Raw genomic sequence first — 10804 nt, forward strand, 5'->3', positions numbered from 1 at the left:
AAAGACAGTGATCACAAGATGTCAGGTGAATGAGACAGCTAAAGAACGGAGATTTGGAACAGAGGTTTGACACAAAAGTGACATCAGCAGCATCTCAGGTCAGAATTATAAAAGAGCACTAAATGGATCTTTTTAATGTCACAGTAAACTTTTACAAATTATCTGAGCAAGAGGTTATGAACTGGCTGTCTGGAGGACAGATCTGTCAAAGGTTTGTTTTGTCTGGCCTGCAAAATAGTGTAAGATGAGTCAAACTGGTAGCTAATAGAAAAAGAGGGAATTGTTGCATGCACACTTGGTTATCTTGTTTTACTTATAGAATTATAAGAATTGGTGAAATGAGGCCTGTATTATCAAAAAACAATGATATTTCAAGCTCAGTAGTGGCTACTCTATTTGTATCAAGCTGGGGCTTTCTTATTTAATTTATAGTCCCATCGTTCTCTATTCTTTCTTTGATTCTAATGCAGGGCAACAGCTGCCGTAGCACTCTTGTTTGGAGTTTTACTTTTCTGATACATGGCATGTTTTTAGTACCTAATTTACATTGCCTATCTGGTCCTTTTAGGTATTTGAGTTTGTGATCATCTGGTCTAAGCCAGAGACTGTATGAGGTACCAGGAGGCTATGTAAGTTGAATCAGAGCTCGAATTATCTCAGAGCTTAGCAATAACAAAATCTGGAATCTTGTTAATTGACATGGTTTTTACTATATTGAATCATGTTGTTGTGCATTAGCAACATATGGTGATGTTTTGACTGGGAGAGGGTTCATCTTCTCTTTCCTGAGATTCCTTCTTTCCTCTTCTTCCTTCAGGTGGAAAACAAAATTTCTTTCAGTTATTTATCTTTCTAATTTGTCTAGATGTGCCTATTGTCTCCATAGGCTTTACTATCCATGAAAATCAATTTGTTCCTTTGATCAAGAACGCTTGTTCCTTACAGTAGAATCAGCCATTGTAAACATTTAGGTAGAGTTCCTGTCCTTTACATGCCTACAATAATCTACATGAGACTAGATTTGTGTTTCTGTGCCCAGCTGTTTTCTGTAACCAAATTCTCCTAAATTTGATTTTGACCAGTATTCTGTAGTTGCTCACTCATATAAGTGCAGTATAAATGCCCTGACTATTCCTCTGAAATGGTTCTAAAAATAAAGGCTATGGTTTCAAAATTATGTAATTATTTGTTTTTTAAGTGTGAACTTGTATTGCACATTCCATATGCATTTTGGTGGTTTCCTCATTATTTGTTAATTGTTTCCAATTCAGTATGTGGACTCAAAAAGAGAGAGATAACAGGAGAAATTATACTTCTTCAAATTATTAGATTTGTCTGTATACCCAAAACAGATTTACTAGTAATAGTCAATATTTGTTACAAAGTCTTGGATCTTGAGATCTGATTAAGTCTGAAATATCTCTTCAGTTTATGTCAGCAATAAAACAAATTTTAAATTGCTAGAATTGCTCCACAACTTTGGGATCAATAAAAGCTTTAGTTTTAGACTTCTAATCCCCAGGCTTGTATTGCCCTTGTGAACAATTTGGATACTGCAAACATAGATTGCAATGAACTACCCTTAGTAGATGTTAGGAAAAAGAGAAACAGCTGATATTTAGTCACTACAATTATATTTTCTCATTTCTGTGAATACCAAAGATTGTAGTGCTGAGACTGTGTATGTGTTTTAGATAATTTCTAATCACAAAAGAAGAATATATTTATATATTTATAGGGATATGTTTGGAAAGCTACTGTATTTTGCTGATATTTGTTAAAAGGGAAACAGATTGTCATCCTATTTAACTTAAATACAATGGCCGGCATCAACAACACAGAGATTGTGCTCACCAAATAGATGCTAATCAATGAGCCAGTCAATTCAAACTACGTTACCCAATTCATAGATTTCACACGGTGAACATTGACATTAAACTGCCATTTTAAAAATTGTCCACTACTAAACAAATGATAAATTAGGCATATATTTAGAATAATAGAATTTAGGTTAGTAGAAACAATTTCTGAACTCCTTCGGGAAGGACTCATATTGTGAAAAATAGAGCTTGAAAATAAGCACAATGTAATAAAACAGTGAACATAATTTTCCCAACAGAGAGCTAGATGGGACATATCTCAGCTTACCTGAAATTACAGTGTTTGCTTTGCCATTTAGTTTTTTTCACCTCTGAACTCACTCTGTTGACCATATAATAGTTTAGTCTTTTGCTTTGATCCCTACCTGATGTTTATTTGAACTATACCTTATTCCACATGAAGAAAAATCATCAAATATGAAGATAATTTGCTCTCTTCCTGTCCATACATAATTAGAAAATTGGATTTGCATAGTGATTTTAGTTATGTTCATGTTTGTTTTGCTTTAAACAGTCAATGTGTAGGTTAGACTGCTAAATTTGTTTAACAAGAGAAGTATCACTACCAGTAATGGTGATACATATCTTTTTCTTGATGAATCCTACCCATCTCCTTTTGAGAAGAATACTTACTGACTCAATTGGAAGACCATAATGAGCTTTAATTTGCACATTATTTTATAAAGCACAGGTTATGACACTTACATAATAATTTCTTCAACATTTCAACTGCTAAATTGGGACTGCATTTCCTCAATCATGATGTTTTTTTGAGATTTTATCAAAATTGGAAATGGTAAGTTGATTCATTTGGAATAATGAAAAATGTTATCAAATGTATTTGAAAAATCCATTATCTCACCATTGTGAGATAACCGTTGTTAACGCATTTATTTATTCATATTTTTGTGCATATAATTTGGGGGGTGTATGTGTGTATACTTGAATATTGAAAGGCTTTTTGTTATTTTTATACAGTATATATTTTACAAGTTTGTACTAATACATTCTTATATTACATAGGCAATTAAGATGAAGAATCTTCCTTTTCATATTTGAATCATCCAAACACAAATAGAACTATACATTTTAAAAAACTTTCATTTGTATAACAACAGAAAGAAGACAAGTAAAAAAAATTGTTTTCCTTTTATACAGGTGGACATTGAAGTGGACCTAATTTGCTTTTCTTTTTAAAACCTTTGAAAGACAAAAAGAAACTTAAAATCTAACTAAGATGAATAAAAATGTTGTTTACTAAACTACTTGCCTCTAGCACCACTCTCCCTTTTCTTATGTTTTGATGCAGGTTCTTCTCTGTCTCTTCTGTCTCTGTCTCTTTTAATTGGTCCTAAACCACTTCAATGATCTTCATCATTGAATCTTGTCCTTCTCTGAAATTGTCCTCTTCCCTTGGGTGCCCCAGCACAGGTAGGTCTGTCTCCCTTTCCTTTTTCTTTAATAAATCTGTGGTATCCTCCTTTTGACTTCCATTTGCTTAGAGATTCTTGCTGGTCCCCCATGACTTCTTCATTGCTTCTTTTTCCACATGTGCTTCTACTACTTTCCAAGTCATCTTTCTGTTCCTTAATTGTAGGTTATTGTTATGTGCACTCTGGCTTTCTTTAGCACTTTAGCTTTTTCTTTAAAGAGAATTATTCCTTCTTTTGCTCCTCTGACAAAGTAAATCCATTTCATTTCACCATGATTTGAGAAAAGGATATGTAAATCTTCTCTATAGGTCTGGTCATCCAAGTCACATGAAAACTTCAGTAAACATCCCATCTTTCATTCCAGAGATCTTGTTTCGTTACTTCCTGACTTGTGTCTTTCTTCATGTTCTTGTTTAGGTTTAATTTCATTTCCACTTTGCTTTGCTTTCTTATTTCATTTTTTTTTGCAAAGTAATCTTTCTTAGAGAGTATTAGCAGGCTTGTCTTTGCACTTCTGGCCAGGTGTCTCCACAAACTTCTTTGCACACTGAATACTTTCAAACAGAAAATATTGACACCTTAAATGTTTTGTGCAATGTTCTTCTCATCTGAGTATTCAGTATTTGACCTTCATCATCTATCCAGTCTTTTATGTCATCAAGGGTTGTATCAGTTGGGAAGCCTTTAATATAAAGATTTTTTAAATGTCATTCTTATACTCCTCTGTCACTTCAGGAAGGGGTCTTCATGGAGATCTGATTTTAGTTTTGTTTGCACTCACTTCCATGTGTTTTGCCTTTGATTTGCTCAGTGCTTGCACAGTTACATTAAAGTCTATTTTCAGGTGGTTTAGCCTGGTGACTTTTTTTTTTGAGACAGGGTTTCTTTGTGTAGCTTTGTGCCTTTCCTAGAACTCACTTTGTAGACTAGGCTGGCCTTGAACACACAGAGATCCGCTTGTCTCTGCCTCCCGAGTGCTGAAATTAAAGGCGTGTGCCACCACTGCCCGGCTAGCCTGTTGACTTTTATCATTATGTCCAAAGGTACCCAGCCCTCATCCAATTTGATCTGTTCCTTTAAAAGCTTGTCTCACGGCAAATTGAAGCCTCCAAAATAATGCTCAATTTGATGACAGATTTTAGCCTCCACAGCAGCCATTTTTTCAATATCTCCATTTTCAGCCTTTGTGGCTATCTGTAAAATTTCTCACATTCAAAGATTATGACTCCACAGTCATCACAGTCTCAAGAACAATGACGGAAGAGCTTCCTGAATATTGAAGTTTGGTAAACAACTAGATCATAATCTGTTAGGCTTGTATTTTCCCATGTTATTAAAGAATATACTACAGAGCAATCACAATTAATGATATTATCCAATCACAGAAAAACAAATGTTACCTGTTCCATTCCCATACACAGAAACAAAAATGGATGAGATCAAGGTTTCTTAGACTAGAACATTAAATACTTTAAAGAGTCTAGAAGAGAAAAATAGTGTGAGATTGGATCATGAGTACAAAAATATAGTTGATTTAGGGGATTATTTTTAATATTTTTATAGCAAAGGAAGGTAACTACACACTACAAAATGTGTTATGCCTATCAGAGTTTGAAGTATCCTGCTGAATAAATAATAAATATGAAAATATTTGAGAAGATGGAAATGGTAATTTCTGTGAAACAGTGTGTGTGTGTGTGTGTGTGTGATAATATGTTCCACAAATATATATAACTAAATATATATAACTACTATGGATTAATTTAAAAAATATATAAAATTGTAGACCCTTCAAAAATATACCCAAAAGATTTTACTGTGACATAAACACATTTTTGATAGTTGCATATCTCATCAGTTTATTCATCTACTGTCTTTTATTCAATATTTAGGTTGTTTTTAACTTATTTACACTATAAGTAATTATACAATTAAGTTAATGAACATAGCTTTTCCCCACAAATGATTAATTACTGGGCTATGATTTTAAAGAAAATTACTGTGTTATGGGTAGAGAAAACCTTAAGGTTTTTGAAATATATAGCCTTTCAAAAATACCATTTTATTTAACATTACTATCAGTAGATTTTCCTTTCTTCATACTTTCCAGCACTAAATATGTATATGTCTCACAAATACACATAGATGTATCTGCAATTTTCAATAGGAGGACATATGATAGTTAAAAACATTTTATTAATTTAGCATTGTCTTAGTCATCAGTCTTTTTCACTTATACATGAATAGGTTATTTTCATTGTTCATCCTTAAAGTAATGCTCCAGTGGTAACTGCTAAGAAATTCATCCTCTTGAACAAAGGGTGAAATTTCTCACTGCATGACTCCCTGACATGTGATTAGAAGTTGTAGTTAGAGGTGGAAAATAATAATAGATGCTATATGTCATAAGATCTTTTTTTCTGATTGAACTGTAGCAGTTCAAAGGACTCTCCTCATTATACTGATAAAAAAACACATTCAGTAACTAGGTAGCCTAATAAAGAAGATAAAGATAAAGATATTAAGGCTGTAAAGTTGAAAATCCAGCTCCACAATTCACTGGCTATATAGCTCTGCCTTAACTTCCACAAACCAGTAGACATTTTTTCCTTTCTAATAGGTATTTTTTTATTATTTTTTTAAATTAATGGAAAAGTGAATACCAACTATTTTCAACTCAAAAGTTTGTTTAGTAACAGAAACTACCATTTTTATCATAAAGAAAGAGCATAACGATGATTCAGTTCGCCTAAAATCAAACTGATAGGGACTACAAAGTCAGGGATTTTAACCCAAGTAGAGTTCTGTGTTCTTTTTATTGATCAGACAGTCAAAACACGACTTGTTGATCTGAAGTAAATGGAATGGTGTAAGGTTGAGCTCAAAGCTTCCTGAAAAATGCTCTATTGACTTTTTAGCTTTGCTCTATCAGTGTAACCTAGTGATGCTCCAAACACCTGAATCTCTATGCTAGAGATGCCTCAGTGAAATGGTTCTTCAGGAGGCTCAGATTTTTCCCTCTTCTGCTTTGGGTCACAAGACTTTAGCCATAATTAGTAAGATACTGGATATACCTTTAAAATTCAGTAGCTATTCCTTGCTCTGAGAACATTGACTTATCTTACAATGTTGTTCTAAATGCTGTGGGAATCAGGATCATTAGAAACCACCTGGTGCTTCAGTGTACAACTGTTTATGCTGCAATGTGAACAGTGCCCCCTAGGCTTTGCACAACATAATAGACCTGCTAACCAAGCTTCATTAATTTATACTTAGCTTTTAACTCCCCAGTCTAATGTTTGTTGTTGCTCGGTTTTGGGTATCTGTCTGTCACTTTACTCCTTAACATGCACTATCCTGATTTAGTGTGAAGTCATATTCCCTCCTATTGTTCTCACAGTACAGTCCACACTTTCATTATTGCTGCTCAATTTACCATTAAATTCTTATCAGGCATATTACATTTTAATATTATTTTATTTTAAAAAATTATTTACATATAACAATTTTATGCTTGTATGGAAGAGAGCAAAATGTTCTTCTGTTATTTATACATTGTATGTATATTGATCAAGTCAAGACATATTGTTATGCATCAGCTCACACATTTTCATTTCTTTGTGATTGAAGCAGCAAAATGACATTTAAAGCTATCTTTGTAATAATATACAATATTATATACTATATTATTTGTGTCAAAGAATGTTAACTGTGTGTGTGTGTATGTATAGTGAGAAGGCTAATCTGAAATTTATGATATTCTGCCTCACCCCACTGAGTGATCAAATTGCAGATGTATACCATCACACACAACTTAGAATATCAACACTTTGTCAGTGAGTTTGTATGTGTTAAAAATATTCCTCAAGTCCTTACATTTCCCTTTCCATTCTGACATCTGGTAGTCACCATTTCATTCTAGTGAGCTCGACTATTTTAGATTCTGCATATAAGTGAAATCATCTGGTATTTGTCTTTCAGTGCCTCCTAAATTCACTTAACTTTATGGTCTCTAGCTCATTTCTTGTGCTTCATGTAATGTCATATTTTTTTTCTTTTTTATGGTCAAATAATATGTTGTTGTATACATTTTCCACATTCTCTCCATCCATTCACATGTCTATGATCACAGAAAGTGATCTTTGCTTTTGTGAAAAGTGCTGTGACAAACATAAGACTGCTGGTATCTCTTTGATACAGTGATGTCATTTTCTCTGGATAAACACCTACTAGTTGGATTGCTGTAGCATATGGTAGTTCTATTTTGCATCCCCAAGAAATCTCCATACGATGTTCCATAGTGGCTCCAGTAATTTAAATTCCCACCAGTACTGTGTAAAAACTCCATTTAATACAGGTTTTTACCATGATCTATTAGACATGTAGTATACTAAACTGTATCGTCTTCGCACATAGTCAGCTTGCCTTTGTGAGGATGCTGCTTAATTACTTCCATCTAGCCCTAATTATTTCCCCTAGATTCCAACTAAAAACATCTACAATTGAAGTTAGGATTTCAAAATACAGATTTGAGTGGAGAGCACAATTCAGTTAGGACAATATCTGAAAAAAAAAAGAGATTTTATGAACCTAGAACTAATCTTGGTAATTTCAACTTCATCGTTATAGAACAGGAAATTGATGCCCTGAATTTAGGCATTAAATTTAGCTAGAGTTCACTGCCTTCCGAAATAATTTCTTTGATTATTGAGATACAGTTTCTTTCCTGTTTTTTGTCTTGTTTTTCCGTTTAGAAACCTGCTCTAATAACTACACATTTTATTCTTTAGTTGACATGTTTGTACCAGTTACTCCTTGAATTGTTACTGTACTTGATTCTTTCTACTAAATGACTATACCTCTCTGACCAGTACATAAGTTATACAACCTTGCTAACAGTTAAAAAGAATGATAAATTATGTTCATGTTATATGGAAAAGAACTGAAAATTAATTTTACTCACTTAAAGTCAAGAGAGACTAAAGCCTTTTATTTTGCAAGGTCTCCCAGCTGAAAATTGGAGCTGATTGTGTGTAACATATAGGTATTTCTATATACTTGGATGCAAATTCATCTAGCACTTTCTTGAAGCCTTTCACAGATAACATGCCTCTATTGTCCATTTATAATCCTATTTATTTTTAGCTTGAAACTAAGGAGTTTTATTTTTAAAACTTTTCTACCAATTATCAGTACTTAATAAACTATTTTCAATGAAGGACATTTGACACTTGGATGGACAGGTATGCATACACACTTGCACACATGGCATAACAACATAGACACAAAACCAAAGGGGATTTGCTTTTGGTATTTCACATTGTTGGTTCCAAGACCAATTTTGAGGACTATCTTTGGCTCCTTTCTCTTTCCATATATCCTCACTATTATTTTACCTATCTTATCTAGGCATCTATACACTTATATGAAGTAGGAATTCTCAAAAAATTTGAGAATAAAAATACTTTCCTTTCCTTCTTCTCTCATAAAAAATGTGGCTTTTCATCTCTTTCTAAGCCTTCCTTACATTTTGCTTCCACTCTGAAGTAATGTGGGCAGGCATTTTACTTACTATTGTTGGTTTTATTTTTGTAGGAAATACACTTTTACTTACATTAGAGCTTCCTTTAGATGTCACTTTAACCAAATAATACTGCTCTGCTAACAGGAAGGTTAGGCACTACAGAGAAGAAGGCAGGCAGTTCTTTGTTGCCCAAATTTTGTTCACTAAATGAAATTTTTCTCAGATGTAGCATACTTACTGCTACTGCAGTCAAAAGCACTCAACAGTAATTTGTAAATGGAAGGTTATAAACGCAGCATGATTGATAAGAAAGGATGTGGCTACATTTGTAGAAAGTGCTTTCCAATGAAAGTTTCATAGATAGGTAACCCTCACAGTCATTAGTAATCTCTTTGGTTCTGGGAGACTTTGGCAGTACAGTCTGGCTCAGGAAAATAGCACATTTTACATTCCTTGGCTGCTATGACTGTCTCCACGATTGCAGTCCCAGAAGAAACAGTGACTTCTGACATACACTTCTTTATTCAACAAAGCAGATGTGGTAGTGTATCAAGAAATATAAAAGGGAACAGTAAGATATAATCACTACTTCCTGATGAATTGTAGATAAGAAACCTTATGTTCTGCACTCAAATCTTAATTCTAGTTTTCAAATCTGGCATATGATGTTAAAAGCAACTTAAATGCATAAAGGAAAAAATACTTAATGACAAATTAAAGTAAATGACAAAGAGCCTTACTTATTTTTTGGTCCTTTTGCTATTAAAATAACATGAAGTAGCCTTTCTCAAAGAAAAGTAAATCCAACTCATATGTTGCTGATATGTTGACTAAAAATTATGTAGCATTTTTGAAAAACTGATTCTTAAATAGGTTTTTAACTGTAAGAAGGTTTATGAAAATAAACGAACATATGTGTGTATCAAATAAATGTTATGCAGAAGTCTTTCCACAATCTTCTACTTTTTTTAATCTATTTTCTTCTTTTATTTATTTATTTATTTATTTATTTATTTATTTATTTATTTATTTAGAGACAGGGTTTCTCTGTGTAGTTTTGGAGCCCTTCCTAGAATTCACTCTGTAGCCCAAGCTGGCCACGAACTCATGAGATCTGCCTGCCTCTACCTCCTGAGTGCTGGGATTAAAGTCGTGCACCACCACGGCCCAGCTCTACTTTTCTTCTATAGGAAGTATATGTGTACCAGTTTAGGGGAGAAAAGAAAGTATGTTAGGACAGTCAGATGTTTGATAAATGTAAACAAAACATAAAAGGAAAGGAGGGAAGGAAGGGATAACAGAAGACAGGCCAATCATAATGTACAAGTGTTTATGGCTGTCCTCTTAGAATTAAATAGCCTATCCCTGGAGAAGACGTTTTCCCTCTCTCAGCAGCTATTAATTGCCTTTAGCTTTTCATCTAGGGGTGAGGCCTTCTGAGATTTCTCTCATCCATTCTGGCATGCATGTCAATTTGTGTTACCATTTTCCACATTTTGTTTAGGTAGCCATATTGTGGAGATTTCATGCATGTAGCTTCCCTATTATGTATAAAGGTACTATTTCACAGGAGGTGTTCTGGTTTTTGGCTCTTACAATCTTTTCGAATCCTTCTTTCATTATTCCCTGGACCTCAGATATAGGGATTGCATTATAGGTGGACGACCCAGGGCTGGGAATCCTCTGGTCAGTTGTTCTCTGCATTTTGACCAGTTGTGGATTTCTGTGGTGGTCTCCATATGTTAAAAAGAAGTTTCTTTGATGAGAAGCGAGAACTGCACTGGTCTGTGGGTATAAGGATAAATATTTACAATAGAGTTAGGAATTATAAGAATTAAACAGGCTTAGTAAAGTGGCTATAGAGATCCTCCTCTGAGATCTATGACTTCACTAACCACAGATGTTTGGATAGGTTTAGAGTACCAGGTATGATTTTCTTCCTATTAATCCAGCGTTATGAAGATTTA

At 33.8% G+C, this 10804-nt stretch overlaps 1 pseudogene; it reads right to left on the minus strand.

Annotated features, from left to right (window-relative positions):
* Window positions 1-3140: 3140 nt before the first annotated feature.
* On the minus strand, window positions 3141-10541 carry LOC102906428 (lupus La protein homolog; annotated as a pseudogene).
* Window positions 10542-10804: the final 263 nt, after the last annotated feature.

This window comes from Peromyscus maniculatus, chromosome X, assembly GCF_049852395.1.
Source record: "Peromyscus maniculatus bairdii isolate BWxNUB_F1_BW_parent chromosome X, HU_Pman_BW_mat_3.1, whole genome shotgun sequence".
Lineage (NCBI taxonomy): Eukaryota > Metazoa > Chordata > Mammalia > Rodentia > Cricetidae > Peromyscus > Peromyscus maniculatus.